General features: G+C 37.4%; 1 long non-coding RNA gene across 3 annotated transcripts in view; it reads left to right on the top strand.

The window, feature by feature from the left end:
• Positions 1-15,084, top strand: part of LOC133224510 (uncharacterized) — a 104,159-nt gene extending 89,075 nt beyond the window's left edge. For all 3 annotated transcript variants that reach the window (XR_009728863.1, XR_009728862.1, XR_009728860.1), the window contains exon 3: positions 14,977-15,084. This is a non-coding gene — a long non-coding RNA (uncharacterized LOC133224510). The remainder of the gene's footprint in view (positions 1-14,976) is intronic.
• Positions 15,085-16,659: the final 1,575 nt, after the last annotated feature.

Raw genomic sequence — 16,659 nt, 5'->3', positions numbered from 1 at the left:
AAAATCCCTCTGTTGAAAGGAATGATGCCTCTTTTATTGTAGCATTTCCAAAGTGGTTCACTTTGATCTCTTTTGTAGCTACTATATAGTTTTTACTTCGCCTTACTTTTTAGCTGTATGCAAACATCAGCATATTCAAACACTGAGGGATTTGATGTGAAATACAGGGGGTTTTGTCCCTTCTTTCTCCCCTTTCCTAGTAGAGTTAGATGTTTGTGTGCATGTTCTACAACTCTGTCAGGAGAGAATATGTGATGCTATATTAATTTTCCTTCCTCCTCTTCCCCACCATCTTTGTGCTACTGTCAAATAAGTGGATTACCAACTGACATGTGGAACAAGTTGGTACACATAGTTTTACATTTCTCCTTATAACAGACTAATTATTTTTCCATTTAATTAAAATAGATACCTCGAGTCCATGAAAGAGTGGCTTAGAGCATAAGGCAGGGAGGCCTGAGGAATCCGGTCGTAAAAGGAAATAAAGAGAGAGGCTGCTGCACACCAAGGTTCTGAAAAACTGAATTCTATATAAGCATTGTCTCCTGTTTCCCTCACCTATGCTTTCTCTGCAGTTCAAGCTTAATTATTCTTCTTAAATGTCTGGGAAAAGAGAAGTTGGAAAACATTATTGTGAGTTGAACAATTTTGTCTGCTCTTGAGTTAAGAATTATCATCAGCAAAGGCACTTGTCACAGAATCAGGGTTACGACCTTAGAAACCCAGTCAGTAGGAAACTTTAAAAATTAGATGGCTGCTTGAAGCAGGTACTCTTCTATAAGAAAGCACTCTAGTCTACAAGTGACTCTCCAGGTACAGGAAGGTTTAGCCACTACCTCCAATTACTGTTCACTTCTGGCATGAAGTGAACATTTTCTGACATAGAAAATACAGTTTGAATGTTGTTTGTTTAATATTAAAAATATTTATTTTGTTATTTGTCAAACATGTCTGCGAGAATCATGGAGCTTGACACTGAGAACTGGATTTTGAGTGTGAAAGTTGAGAATTTCCATTCTGTACATATTTGAGTAACGAATTCTTACTACAAAAAGTCTTTGAAAAGTCTCATAAGAGAAGGTTACCATGGAGACAAAAAAAAATGTTCATTTTTATTCATGAGTTATTGTAAGGGAGGGATAGGCCTAATTAAAGCTGTTTCAGCCCTATTTATCCACAAATATCTATATAAAATGATCTTGCCTCAAGTGAAGTCCATTCCTCAAAAGCTCGCTGGTTTTCCCATATACTCCAGAGAAGTATTCTGTAGTTTTCCACGACAGCAGTGAATGCTAAATATTCTAAATTAATGAGTCTATCCTTGCTGCATACTTCTGGGGAGGGAAAAGGAAAATAATCACTGTTGCCCCTGTGACAGTGTTGCTGAAAACACTACTGAGAATATATACCACACAGGAGATAGTGAAATAGTTCATATAAATGCAAAGAATGAGACAAAATCAAACTTCCTTTTTGTATAAGTGTACATGTATAAAATAGCAGCCTTGAATTGATGTGACTTGTATTTCAAATGGCTGAATAATTGATGCTCCTGTCTTCTGGATTTATCTAGTGCTTGCTTAAAGCTGTGATGTTTCTACCTGTGTAATTGGTAGTTGTTATGTAAGTTCCAGCTTTTATCTTTATCTAGTCCATTTATAGCACCTTTTCTCTTTGCCCTCTCCAATTCATCCTTGAAGCATAAATATGCCAGCTTAGTTTACATTGAGTAAATAATATCCCTGTGGTTTAGGTGCTACATTCCACTATCAGATATTTCATAGAAGATATGCATTTTTCTGCTGCTGCCTGAAGTCTGCATTGAGGATTCTTGGCCTTCAGCTTCATGTTTTGTTGACAGATGGACAGGAGTATTGTGTATGTGGCCTTATTCTGCTACCTGGACATGAGTCCAGTTATATTTTATTCCTCAATTCTATAGCAGCTGCAGCTGATCCTGAGTAATGGTGCAAATCTAGTCCCCATACTCTTCTCTCCTTTTATTTTGTCTCATTTTTAGATTAGTTTCTGCTGAATATGTTGTAGCTCACAGTGGGGTTCCAATGGGTTACAAGTTTGGGTTTAGACATGAAATTATATTTGGGCTTAATGGATTGCATGTAAAGTATTGTGATCTAGATAACACAGCAGTTTTTCCTGCAATGTTACTTGACACTTGCTCAGCTTGTTTTATGGTGTCTATTCCCTCACAGATATCCAGAACTAGATGACATAAGTTAACCCATTATTTAATTTAAAAAATAAACCAAAATACTCTGGGATTTTCTTCAGATTGTATACCTCTCTGAGAAAAGAGTACTAAGTGCAACAGCCAAGCCAATAATTTCCTGGCTGTTGAGAGCTTTTGAGAGAAGCTGACAAAACTGAATGTGGCAGCAAGGTATTCATCACCTGCCAAATTATGATCTAAAATACATTGAAATTGATTTCTCAAACTGGACACCATGTTAGAAAATTCTGACTTTATTTATTTAAATTCTTTATTTAAAAGAAAAAACGTGTTAGCTTTCTCCAAAAGATAAATAGACAAAAATGTAAAAACTAGTATTCTTTGTATTATTGTCTGTTTAGAGCTCAAGAAGTTAAGAGAAAAAGGCAGTGGGTGGGAAGGGATGTATTTAAGCCTCTGGATTAATATAATTTATATTGTGAGGTCTCTCTTTTCTCCTTTGATAACTGTGCACAACAACATCAGTTTCTAATGTCTCAGCCCAGGGCTTCGGTTGCATTTCATATTCTAGTGAGCTGATTTTCAGACTGACCTAAGATACTGGTGTCTTAAGAGATCTTCTATCCCCTGTACAAGTTTCTGTATATGCAGAATACACTTAATTTTATAAGCTTATTTTCAAAAATCACATAGTTAAGTCTAGACTGTTAGGCTGATTTTTCTTGAAAACTGAGAAAAGCTATTGGAAAAGGTGTAGAAATATTTTATCTTGAGTTGGTTTTATGTGTATGTTGTGAGTTAAGCAAGTACTCATCTGGTCTAATTTTATTGTTATTTTTCCCTGTCAAATTCCTTAAAAATAATAAAAAGCAGAATGGGTCATAAGGGTTTCTTTTAGTGTGACTAGACTTATATTAATCTCATTAAAAGATTTCTTGAAACATTTCTTCATTTTATACAAAAAAAAAAGTCAGATTTGATTTTTCTTCATGTTTGATTCCAATATTGTCCAAACAAACAAACTGAGATATTGACTTAAAAATAAATCAACAAATGAGATCTTAAAAGAAGGCTTGTGTGATGAATGGCGGGGGAACTGTTAGAAACAAACAAAGTTGGGGAAGAAAATATCCTTATAATCAATAGTGGTAAAAATGCAGAGGAGGACAGAAGTCTGCAGTAAGAGAATGGTATATGAACAGTACAATCTGTTGAGAGTTTGATAACTAGGTGCCAGTCCAGTTCTGGAAGGTAAAAGGAAGTAGGGAAGCTGCTCACAGACTGAGTGATGTGATCTTGGTCACAGAGGGTTCGGGAGGCAGGAAAGCATGGTAATTGAATTACCAAGTGGCAAAACGACATTTGGTTCAAAATGTTTGAATTCTGTCGTGCAACCTCCTGTTGCAGCAGAGCTTCCCTGCTAAATCATAAATAGTAGCACAAACATGGCAGTGATGGGTGGGATCCAATATAGCAATTCTTCAATTGCGAAACCAAGAAGAGCAAATTATGTAGTAGGCAAGATGACAGTTAATGTTCAGGGACACTTTTGTAAGCAGGGTGATGCAGCCACCTAGACTAGAAATAAAGGCATATGTTTACTTTCATACTGCTAGCTCATTCCTATTTACCATCAGACACTCATACTGTGAATCAAAGGAGAGACTTAATGCTCTTGTGCACTGGATGTATTTCAGGTACTAACTGTTTTTTAAATGGTTGAGTTCCCATTTATAGTAGTTTGCATTTTCTCATCACCACAACCACATTTTCTTTTATTAGTGCCATTTCAATCTGCTTTATGCTTTTCTTTCAGTAGACATTCATCTATCTTTATATGCCAGTTGTAATTTAAGATTATAACAGAAATGAAAATATTCCAAGTAATAACACATGTTGCATGTAATACTACTTCCCTTTTATTTTGGAGATCTATATATTATTTACAGTATGTATCTTTAGCTGATGATCCATCTGCAGTCTGAAGTAATACAAGAATCTACTAGTTTGGGTTTTGTGGTGTAAGGTGGGGTTTTCTCTCCTTCCAAATGTAAACTTGTTAGGAGGAACCATTGTCTTCTCCCAAAACCAATTCTATGTTCTGTAAGAAAATTTCTGGACCATTAGATATCTGACTTGCTCTTTCCAACTGCAAGCTTTTTGGTTTCTTATTAAGGATTCTTTCTCAGGAGTGGTATTATTTCTTCCCAGGAGTCAGATTGAATAGCAGATGGCCAACTGTAACTTTACTGTCTGGGGCTTTGCTCCAGATTGTTTCACTAGTTCTAGTATTTCCTTTTCTTGGTAATGCCCAGCAGGGTTTACACCCCAAAATAATCTCCAAAACATCTAATGAGGTTTTTATTGGCCCTTTAACATCTTGTACACCCTGAACTTGACAAAGTGGATTCTTAAACATGGAAAAGTAGATTGGCTTTTTCTCTTACAACACAAACAGAAAAGAATACTTTTTTTCAAATACTTGTGTTTATCTAAAGAGTTTCCTAGCTTTATAATAAAATATTATTGCATGTTTGTTTAAAACCATGTACATGTAAGCAAGGGAAAAAAAGCTGATAGACTTGCCTTATTTCACTGACTGCTCTCCTCTATTTACTCATGCTATGCAGGCTGGTTTACAGTGCAGTGAAAAAAGTGGAACTGGTTTAACTTCTGACACAAACAGTGCAACAGGGGAAAAAAGAACAGGTAGAGGGTCATGGCTAGTTTATACTAACTTGCCTAAGAGAGAAAATAGACTGCTTCTTTTTATAGGGAGCTCCCTGAGGAACAGAAAACAGTTATTAGATGCCCAGCTCTCTTTTTTCCCCTTTCTCTTTCTGTTTATCTGGTTGGTTTGTTTGTTTGTTTTTTATCATCTCTTGGCTGGTAAATGAATCTCTGGTTTTTTGCCTGAATTGTCCTGTTATGTGGCAGCTTATAAATGTGTGAGTTACAGCAGAAATCTTTTAAATATGTAAACTGATAGTACTGTGCAACACAGAATTTCTTAATAGCACTTGGCCTATTTAGTAATTTACAGAGTTTTTGAGTTTAAAATATTCCCTTAATAAATTCTTTTTACAACCCAGCTTCTCATTATATTTTGTCATTCTTTGAACCACCACTTCTCTTAGCAAGATGATTCCATCATAATTTTTACTTATCTAGAAACATTTCACAGCCTCATTCTCTGTTTTAGTTTGTTGCTCCTTATTTAGTATGCTCGCCAGTTTAATGGGTGTTTTAGAAGCATCTTCTGTTGAGGTGTTGGTATATTTCAGAAGCCCTGAAATATCTTTTCAGTTGGAAGAAGAACATAAAACACAGGTACCCACTCAAGTTATCTGTTACTGAGGATTTCACATGAAATGAGAAGAAATCTGAATGGTGAGTTGAACTATAAACCGTGAGAGAATAATTTTCCCTATGGTGCACTGAAATCTCTGCCTCTGTGCCAGCGATGACCTGAAAATACATAAGCAGAAAATCACTGAGACATTTCCTCAAGAGCTTCCAAAGGATTTTTGGGGGAGAGGAGGGTGATTGGTTTGGGTTTTTTGGGGGGTGGTGTTGTGGGGTTTATTGGCAATGTTCAATTTCCAAGGAACTGCCAGGAAGAAAATAACTGAAAAAACAACCACCATGTACAGTAAAAGCAAAGTCAACAGTAAAATAACACAGGGTTGAGGTTTACTGCTGTAGGACTATAGCAGTGGTCTCCAAACCATTTTGATCATTTTGAAAACCAGTTATTTTCTCACTCATTGTTAAGACATCATGTTACCTTGAAAGGACACAGTAAGTCTGATTATTTTTCTTTATTTTAATATCTATTACGTAGCATACTGCTGATAGTCACTTGTCAACACAGAAAAGGTCAGAAAATATGAAACACTTTTTGTGAAAGAAAAATACGTAACTCATCTTTAATTTTGAAAACTCTTTAAAGCACTTTGCTGTGAGACAACTAGAAAACTACTCTGTGCTACAGAAGATTTTCACAGTCACTCCTGACTTCATTACAAAGTATTGTTAGAATTCTACCATTTACATGTCTTTATAAAATTAAGCACATCAATGTCATCCTGTAGAACTCTGGGCACTTCTGGCTAATATTTCTTTGCTGCAACAGTTTGTCTATGAATGACACAGTGAATGCGTGGTACTATATCTGTAACCTTACCCTTTAATCCTTTTTTTGTTCCAGTCAAAGCAGCAACTCCATCAGTGGTTAAATTTGCACAGTTTTTCCATAAAACATTGCTTTTATTAAAGAAGTCATTTACCATTGGCAATATATCTTCTCCAGTACATCTTTACGTTAGTGGCTTAGAGAGTGGTGATTCCTAGTGTATTTGATTACTGAAACAGAATCTAGCAAATACCATAAACTGCAACGTTAGAAATGTGTGCTTTCAGCCAACTGTATAGGAAGCCACCTACACTGCGTAATTTGCTGTAATACCTGTTTATTCAAATCTTCAGCAATGTTTTCTATGCATCTTCCAACAGTATTTGCTGACAAAGGAATGCATTTTAGCTTGGTGCCATATTGTTTTCTGTGTATTTCAGCCATTTCTCCATGGCAGATTTTTGTCTTTTGCTGTTAAGTAAGAAACCTCAAAAGAGGCTTTTAAATATTTGTCATTAAGTTTATAAAAGATCTGTCCTGGGGACTTGAGGCTTCAAAGGAAATCTACAGATACCATGTGACTCATGATAAAATCTTGAAAAGTGTTTTGTTTCTTTAGATGTGAGAGCACTGAGTCTTTTCCTCTTATGGAATCTGAAAAGATCCCTATTGTATCATGTCTAATGTAGCTATTTATATTTTTAACTTGCTAGGAGTTGTGGTTCTGGCAGACTCTATACCTGTACAGAATACCACAAGTGGTTTCACTCGGAAAGAGTTGATATAAGTATGGCACTCCACCTCAAAGACCCATCTGCCTTCTGCACTTATAGCCTGTAGACAGCCTGGAGGCAGCACGCATATGGTTTGTCTGCCAGTGTCCCATGACATGTTAAGCTGCCTTGTGGCACAAAGGTCTGTTAGGGTGCACAGGACACCACATGCTTTCTAAAGCACTCTCCGGTTGTGCCTGAGCTTGCATTTATGGGTACCAGTCTCTTAAGGACAGTGGATCTGGTTTCAAAAGCAGCTTCAGAAGGCTGCATAAACACTTTCTGAGCACAGAAAGTTGTTTACAGGAGGTCAGTAGAGAATTTAGGATATAAAATGAATTCAAGGCTGATTGTAAAAGAACTGTCAAATTAAGAATACCAGATAAAAAGTTAATTGGCAAAGAACAACAACAAAAATTATTCAGTATTTCTTTCACTTATTTTCCGTAACTTTCAGTAACAGTACTTTGCTATTAATCTAATAGTATTGAGAGAAATGTTATTAACTGAATATCTTTATAAACTTTTATATGTAGTCAGAGATTTGAGTTTGAATGCTTTCAAATCATTGAACTGCAAAGTTTTTTAACAGCAGAGGAAAGAGCAGTTTGGGCAGTTATCCAGGACAAGGGGGTTAATGACTCTAAGCTGAAAGAGGGTAGATTTAGGTCAGATATTAGGAAGAATTCTTCAGTATGAAGGTGGTGAGGCACTGGAACATTTTGCCCAGAGAGGTTGTGGCTGCCCCATCCTTGACAGTGTCCAAGGCCAGGCTGGATGGGGCTTGAGCAATCTGCTCTAATGGAAGGTGTCCCTGTCCATGGCAGGTAGCTTGAAACTAGATGATCTGTAAGGTCCCTTCCGATCCTAATTATTCTACGATCAAGTTCCTAATGTAATGGTTTTGTGAAGACCAATAGTTTGCCTTCAAACCAGTGTGATCTACAGCTATGAGAAATTAAGTATGGAACTTACTGGAGCAATTCTAGCACAGGGCTACCTAGATGACTAAAGGAGTGTCTATTGTGTAATGAAAAGCAGAAAGCAGAGACTCATTAACCTGGAGAAGGCTCAGAGGGGGTCTTAAATACCTGATTATATACCTGATATGAGGGAAATCACATGAGAAAGCTAGGCTTTTTTCATTGGATACAGTGACAGGACAATGGACAATGGACACAAACCAGGTGAAATTCTATCTGAAGATTTGAGATAGAAAAGAAACAAGAAAACACACTCTCACTGTGAAGTTGATCAAGAAGTGGAACAGGTTGCCTAGAGAGGTTGTAGAGTCTCCATCTGTGGAGATATTCAAAATCCAACTGCATGCTGTCCTGAACATCCTGATCTAGGTGACCCTGCTTGCACAAAGGATTTTATACTAGAGGATCTCAAGAGGTCCCTTCTGACCTAAACTAATCTGCAATTCTGTAAATTACTTCTCTCTGTCCTAGGTGAAATTTTAGAACAATGACAGATATTAAAATGTTATGTGAATAAACTCCTCTAATGCCCCCACCCACCCACCCAAAAAAGATATTATTTCAAAAGGAATAAGAAATGAAGAAATGCAGTATTTGCATGGTGTTGTTTGTTCTTAACAGCAATCAACACCTGAAGTACAGTTTTTAGCAATGACTGGCAATACAGCAATATTTCTGTGCTTTAAACAGGCAAGCTTACCATACTTAAGCCCTCTTACTACACCAAATGAAGGAGAACAAGTTTTAAAGAATCTTCATCAGAACATGGTGATATAGAGGACAGAAATAATTTCTTTTCATTGTTTTAATCTGCAGTCTGGAAGACCAGCATGTGCTAATTTCTCTAGAGGAAAGGATATATCAGGAAACAGATATATCAGTTTGCATATATATATATATATATATATTTGTACTGGGATAAACACTAATAAAAAAAATGTAAAACTGCCCTTAAGCAGACAATATCACCATTTTACCTTTTGAAATACTTTGCAAAACTTTTTATCAAGATGAATAATACACTGCAGCAGTGAATTTCTCCTAGGCCTATTCACATTAGAAGAAATATTGTAGTGAGAGCAGATGCTTTACTCATGATGGCACATTGAGAACTTGTCCGTCAGATGGCATGATAACAAACAGCTTTCATAAACAATCCAAAATGTATCTACAAACCAAAAACCATCTTACAGCCCACCTGCTCAGCAGAAAATTTGGGGAAAAGCTTTCAATATTTAGAGATACCTTGTAGGAAGATGTTGATGAACTGTGGAATGTCAGGAGCAGTTTGTTTTATGGAGGAAGAAGATATAAATTTTAGTTGTTTCAGCCTTTCTAGAATTGAAATTAACCCTGCTTGCAGAAAAATTCATATAGTCAGTGTGTTCATTAGTTTGATCAGAAAGCTAGTGGGTTTTACTTTACTGATGAGTAGTAATACAGGGGAAAAAATTTATTGGGTAGTGTAAATGTGGGTGACAAATGGAGAAGAAAATCAGTAAAAATTGCGAGTGGGTGGGAAATGAGAAGCACTCACACTGAAATAGAAAGAATGGAAAGGGAAGAATAAGTTCTGCACAAAAAGTATACAGACATGGAAATGAAGGAAAACAGAATGGGTACTATAATGGTGGATGAAAGGGCTGAAAAATAAATGTCAAGACGGAAAAATAATTCAGATGAAAGGAAAAAACTTTCAGAATTGTAAGCCTACCAGAAGGTAGATATTCTAACACTGAAGAAAGAGCATCAAACACCAGCATCCAAAGGAGTATGTTCTGTAATGACAGTGGGTCTGAGAGATACATATGCCTCTCCTAACCTGAAACAACACTATCACCTCCATTGCTTGAAATCTGCCTCATTTTGTTTCAAATAAAAATAGCCTGCAGGTAAGCTAGAAAAAAATAGACAACTACTGTAAGATGTATTTCCTTATGTCAGCAGAAAATGGCGACATTACGGAATGAATAAGAACCCTCCCTTTCATGTACAGTAACATATTCATTTATTGAAATACAGTGCAGGCCATTGCAACATCTGAACACTGTCACATTGTCGAAACATAGCCAGAAAGCTTCCTAGAGGCTCCTGAGCTGCCTTTTAGAAATTAGTATTTCTTGAGATTGGGAGGTAAAGAGAATAAGGAAAGGCTAAGAGTTTGATTTTAGAACAAAGAGAAACTTTCTCACAGTCTAAATAAAAGAGCTTTTTCTATGTGAGATTTCACTTTAGATTAAAAAATGCATTCATGGGGAACTTTAAAGTCAGTACATCAGAATTTGCCACATGGATGAACTTATGAGAATCATTTGCAAATATAGATCAGATAGTATTTAATACATGCCTTCTGAAGTCCCTTGCTCTAGGAGTCACTCTATCTCCTCACTTTCCCCTTCTATTTTTTTAGTTTTCTTTCTTTTTTTTTTTCTCTGTTAGTGATTCAGGGATTTATCATGTTCCAAGTTTCAGCTGCAGACAGGTGCCAAAACAAGTAAGCAAGCTGAATTTTCTAACTCAGCTCTGCTAGCAGCTTTATGAAAGCTTAGTGAAGCTTCCTGCCTCACACTGAAAACACTGAAGCCAACCATGTCAACCAGATATTTCAGAGGGAAAAGCACATTTGTTGCATTGGGTCTGGATGAGATAGAGATAAGTTTGCTACAGCAGTCCTCATAGTGCTGTACTTTGCATTGGTACCTAGAAAAGTGTAGATAACACACCAGTGGTTTGGCTGCTGCTGAGCAGTGCTCATACAGCATCAAGGCTGTCTCTCCAACATTTGTCCTTTACCAGCAGGCTGGAGGTGGGAAAGACCTTGGGAGGAGACCTAGCAACGACAGCTGATTCCCAACTGACCAAAGAAATATTCCATAACATGACATGCTCAGCAGTAAAAGCTCAGGGAAAAGAAGGGGGGTTGATTGGAATTTATTATTATGACGTTTGTCTTCTGGAGCAACTGCTACATGTACTGAAGCCTCATTTCTTAGGAAGTGGCTGGAAATTGCCTGTGAAGTATAGAATAAATATTCAGTTTCCCTTTACTCTTTCTGCACATGGCCTTTGCTTTTGCTTTATTCAACTGCTTTTTCCTTGAGCCATGAGGTATTTTCCCCATCTTATTTTCTCCTACTCTGTCCTGATGAGGAGGGGAGTGATAAAGCAGCTTGGTAGGCACTTTGCATCCAGCCAAGGTCAACCTACCACAGTCCTTGCACCTAACATGGGGCATGAGGAATTCAAGATAAGAATAGTAACTGGGAGAGGTAACAGGCAAACCATAGACTGCATACAGCTAAAGAACAAAGAGCTGGATGATTGTGTGATTGTGGGGATTTTACATGGTTATAATTGTGATGAAGGCACAAGGGGTGGATTCTGTGTAAATTCTCCACTTTTGTTCAGTGTCATGATGTTGTTTTGATTTTGGTGTGCAGACTGTTTTTTTTGATGTGAGCAAAATTTGTAACATTCATGTGATGAATGTGGATTTTGATAATTCTTAAATATGATTTGCATATCTAAGAATTAAATATGTGAATTATTACAGGGGCAGAATGCATTTGGTTTGTGTTGGAGCACGAGAACCATTGTCAAGAAGGGAAACACAAGTTTCGTATTTTATCAGTGCGTGTTACTGGAACATATGAATCCTGAAAATGCAATGTTCTTCTCTCCACATGATAATGTAGAATCTCATGTTATTTAGGTGAGGACTTAGTTATTTACCAAATTTACAAAGGCAGAGAAGTCCAGAACTAGTGGCAACTGAAGTCGATAGGGATCTTGTTGACAATGATGAATTTTATTTGAGATTAACAGAGTGCCCTACTGGGTACATTCTATGAATGGAGCAATATTGTAAGTAGAGTCAGGGCTGAGAGTTGCTGAGGTGGAAAGGATCATAAAGGACATCTCAGTTAAGGTATTTGTGTTGTCCTCAGTAAAAATCAAAGTGAACAGAAAAACAATCTCAGAAGAAAATGCGGTAGAGTTTTTTTCTGATTAGGAAACTGAAATGATTGTAATAAATATACAGCAAAGCAGGCCACAGAATAGCAAATGAAATAAAAACATGAGTGAACTGCACACACAACTTTTTGCAGGACAAATTATGTCTCAAAGGTAGATTAAATCGATTTCATGCATAATTTATTAGTATTGTCATGGATGGCCTACTCTAAGTCAGAGCCTAGGTGAATTGAGTTGTTCACCTAAAGCAATACCTAGTGCTCCTTTACAGTAGAAATGAATTATTACAGTAAGCATTGATATGCTGAGCAGAAAAGGAGAAAAAAAAATAAATAAAGGCAACTTGAGAAGGGCAATTTGTATTTTGCAAATTGGTGATTAACTGTCTATAGATTAGGATGTCACTTGTCATTTCTAAAAGGTGATGGTTTACATTAGCCACAGGCTTCAAGTAAATTTAATCCCACACATAGCAGAGTTCAAATATGTTATATAACTAAAACATAGAGTTTGAAGCTGCCTTGAACCACAAAATAATACAATTTGTTATGTAGCATCTAAATTGTACCAGGAAGGAATCAATTCTCTGAAGATTACTTAAAGTGCTGGGTTTCAATTTGTTTATGTTCCAGGTAAAGTGAATTTTGTTGGCATCACTCCATTCCCTATGCATACTTATCCATAGCGCAGCCCCCTCCAGGTCCAGAATTAGACATTAATTGGGTGTAGCTGACAGTGTCACCACCTGTCCTGGGTTCAACAGTAGCAGTCATTTTACTCCTTCTTAGTACCTGGTGCAGTGCTGTGCTTTTGACTTTAGCGTGAGAACAGTGCTGATAGCACACCAATGTTTTTAGTTGTTGCTCAGTAATGTTTACCCCAATCAAGGACTTTTCAGTCTCATGCTCTGCTGGTGAAGAGGGGCATGGGAAGCAGAGACAGGACACCTGACCCAAACTAGCTGAAGGGGTGTTCCATGCAACAGAACATCATGCCCAGGACAGAATCTGGGGGGAGTTACCCAGAAGGTGCAGATCGCTGATAGGGTCAGGCTGGGTATCGGTTGGTGGGTGGTGAGCAATTGTATTCTCTCCCCTTGTTTTTCCCCTTATCATTATTATTATGGGCAGTAGCAGTAGTGGTTTCTGTTGTACCTTAGTTACTGGACTGTTCTTATCTCAACCCATGGAAGGTACATTCTTTCCATTCTCCTCTCCATTCCTCCAGGAGTCGGAGGTAAAGAAGGCAGGGAGCAAGCGGCTGCATGGTTCTGAATTACCAGCTGGGCTTAAACCACAACAGTTCTTTTACAGCCCCAGTAGTGACATAGCATAGGTATCGTAGCATGTCAGCACTGAAAAAAGCTGGCACAGACATTAGGGTTAATTTAAAAATAACTGCTCTGCTGGTAGCCATATGCCGGAAAAAAAATGGTATTAAACTTGCTCTCATCTTTTTAAAGCACTAATAACTATGGAAAAGTAATATGAAACACATACAGGACCATGAAAGATTCTCTTTGATTTTGGATTTATAATCTTCTCCTTAATGGGCTAGTGTTGCAGCCTTTCACCCACCCACCAATAATTTTGTATCCCAGGGTGCGTGTATAAAAGACTTCAGTTTCCTACATTGTATGTCTGTGCTTCCCTGAGCACTCAAATCTAGCAAGAAAGGGTTTATTCATGATAAACAAAGAAAACACTTGACTGAAAATATAAACCGGAATATAACTCTTTCCTTTCTTTATTTTCAATTCATTCCTTGGGAAGGCAAGTGCCTCAGTGTGGGGTTTTTTTCCTCACTGCTGCCTTAGTTTGCTTATTGTATTTTATGGTTAGAAGCTATTGAGGCAGCCACCAGGACTGGCCATCATTTGCTGGTATCCTACGGCCCTCACAGTCTAGAGCACAATACTGAAGCAAAACTTGTTGTTTTGCTGAACTACTTTCTTCTGTCCTTAGACAAGGGAGTCAATCATATGCATGATTCTTCAGATAGACCTCTCTGCCATGCTTAGTGCTACTGACTGCTATTACATTGGTCTTAGCTCTGCCAGGCTTCCTTCCAAATCAAAATGTTGTTAGCTATGTTGTGTTGTGAACTGTGGCCCTGACCACAGCTGACTGTCAGCACAGATAACGGCAAATCCTGTTCAGTATAGTTTAAGTATTGGCTTTTGTTCAGGTCTGGACCTGTGTGAGAAGGAGAGCTCTGGTCTCCTTCAGACGCACCTTCCAGGGAGCAACCTGTCTGGGGGTGACCTGGTGAGATCTCGAGGGCCATGGGATAGGGCAGTGCCTTCCCTGCCTGATCAGACTTGTTCCAAAGCCACAGGCAAGGAGAGCCATGGTGGGCTGAGGGCAGTGGCTGCGGTCAGCCACAGCCTGGCCAACTGGGAAGGCAGCCTCTGGAGTCAAGGTGGTACCTGGTTCAGTGGAGCCTGCTTGCCTTTGATTTAGAAGCATGCATATTGATTTGGGAATTGGTGCGTATATATCTTTGAGAATCTGGCAATAAATAATGCCTCCTGTTTTACAGAATTGATTATAACCCAAGGAAGAAATTAATCTCTCAGTCCTCCTGAAGTCATGTACTTTTCTGAACTGTTTAGTCTGTGACACTCATTTGTTGGATATTCTTCTTCTCTTCTGCAAACTCCAATTGGCATGAAAAGGATTTTTATGTAAGGATACAAGGATTCATTCTTTTTCTTGTTCTATATGTGCATGTTGGTTTCTCTCTTTAGAGTTTATCTATAAATGTTAATGACTTTTTATGAGGACTAATACGCTTCTGTAGATTGTGGGGCTAGCTGTTGGAAAGATGATTTCCTTTGAGTGTAGCTAAGCAATAATTTTCCTAGTGGGAATGACTAAGTTTACTTCACAGGAAATATTGGGCTTTTTTTTTTTTCAGTAAAGAAAGATGGCAATCAGGTATTAGTGAATGTCAGAGACAGTCTGAGTGAATTCTGGAAGAAATTAACTCGTTTAATTATGATGATCAAGAGAGCCTTCTTATTTGCCTTTGTGAGTCTGGTTTTGCTTTTTAATATAGTTACACATTATTACGGCCAAAATGAATATCAATTGAAAAAACCCAAAAGTAATTTATATGAAATATGAACAGAGAACTAGAGAACTATGGTAAACAGTGATACGCAGTATTTTCCATCCTAACTTCTAGGTGAATAAATTGGTAATAGGAATAACAGCTGCAACTCCATATATGCTAATCACAGAAAAAAATTGCATAAAAATTGCATATTCTGTTTTCCAGGCAAAATATTCTGCATTCTCACCTTTCAGTCCCTTTTTTCCTGTTCCAAAATTGACCCCTCAGTCAAGCAAAAGAAGGACGGTAGAAAGGACTCCAGTATACTTTCTCCTTCTTCATCCTTACATGTGTTCAACCCTCCAAGATTCAAACTGCTGTCTTATTAATACTTTCAATTTCTAGAATTCAACAAATTTCTATTTGGTAGTAGTAATACTGAGCCGGGCTGACACTGGAAAGCAGCCAGTTTCCTCTTAAAGCTACCCAAATCTAGAAAGCATAAAATCCCTCTGGCTCCCTGTTTCAAAGCACACCTAAAAAGAGAAAGTCCAGGAAGACCCAGAGTTACCCATCTGTACAGCTGCAACCCAAACAGGAAAAGCAAACAAAAAAGTCAAAAAATACATTTTCTGTTACCAAATGAGGTTCTAGTATGTAAAACGTAGAGATTGGAGATAACTAAGAACTAAAAATAGCTTTCTCACCCTTCACTTACAGCAACCAATTTTCATGTCACAGATCCATTTCTTTCTTTTTCCTTTTTACAAGCCAGAAATATCTGCATAAAAATGAGGTCCTAGTGCTTTTGCACTATTTTAAAGGCAGAGGGGTTTTTTTGGATGTTTTTCATAATTTCTTCATTTACCCTAATAGACAATAATCAGTGTTCAATTTTACCCAGGAAAAATTTTCACTGAGTAAAGAACTCAAGTTAAAGACAGTCTAAAAATGACATTCTAGTTATTAAATAGTTCTCTATTTTGTTATGGTAAACCTAGGAAAGAGAATAAATAAATGTACCTCAGTTAAATCGTGTGTAAAAGGTACAGGCATGTGAGCCATTCCTTTAAACAATAAAATTACTGTGTGCTTACTAAGTTCTCTTAAATTTGGAAGCTGAAATACAAATCCACTTTAGTCGGCTTGGTGATGTTTGGAGAGCTCTGCACTGGAAAGACACAAACCGATGAAAGCTGCATTCCCTAGCTACAGCCTGTACCATGGGTCCTTTCTCCATTATACAGTTAATATATGATTTCACTTTGGTGTCCTCTTTGTTACATATGTCTCATAAGACTTAGGAAATATATTTCTCTTATGCCAAAGCATATGAGATACACACCTCAGCATTAATAGTGAGATGGCAGTAGGCCTGAAGTAGATACTTTGCACCTAGGCTCAACTCCTTCTTTGAAATGGCAGATGATTTTTGCTTTGTTTTGCTCTAATAGTTTGATTCTGTGCCAACTTTAACATTTCTGTTCCAAGTGCTGTATTTGTAGAGTTTGAATAATACATTTTTTAAAGCTCTAGCTTCTCTTT

The sequence above is a fragment of the Neopsephotus bourkii genome, unplaced genomic scaffold, assembly GCF_033783945.1.
Source record: "Neopsephotus bourkii isolate Nb327-2 ecotype Australia unplaced genomic scaffold, CSIRO-AGI_Nbou_v1 NB_1685, whole genome shotgun sequence".
Classification (NCBI taxonomy): domain Eukaryota; kingdom Metazoa; phylum Chordata; class Aves; order Psittaciformes; family Psittacidae; genus Neopsephotus; species Neopsephotus bourkii.
Note: the sequence above shows the minus strand (reverse complement) of the source record. Positions and strands in the feature narration are given on the sequence as shown.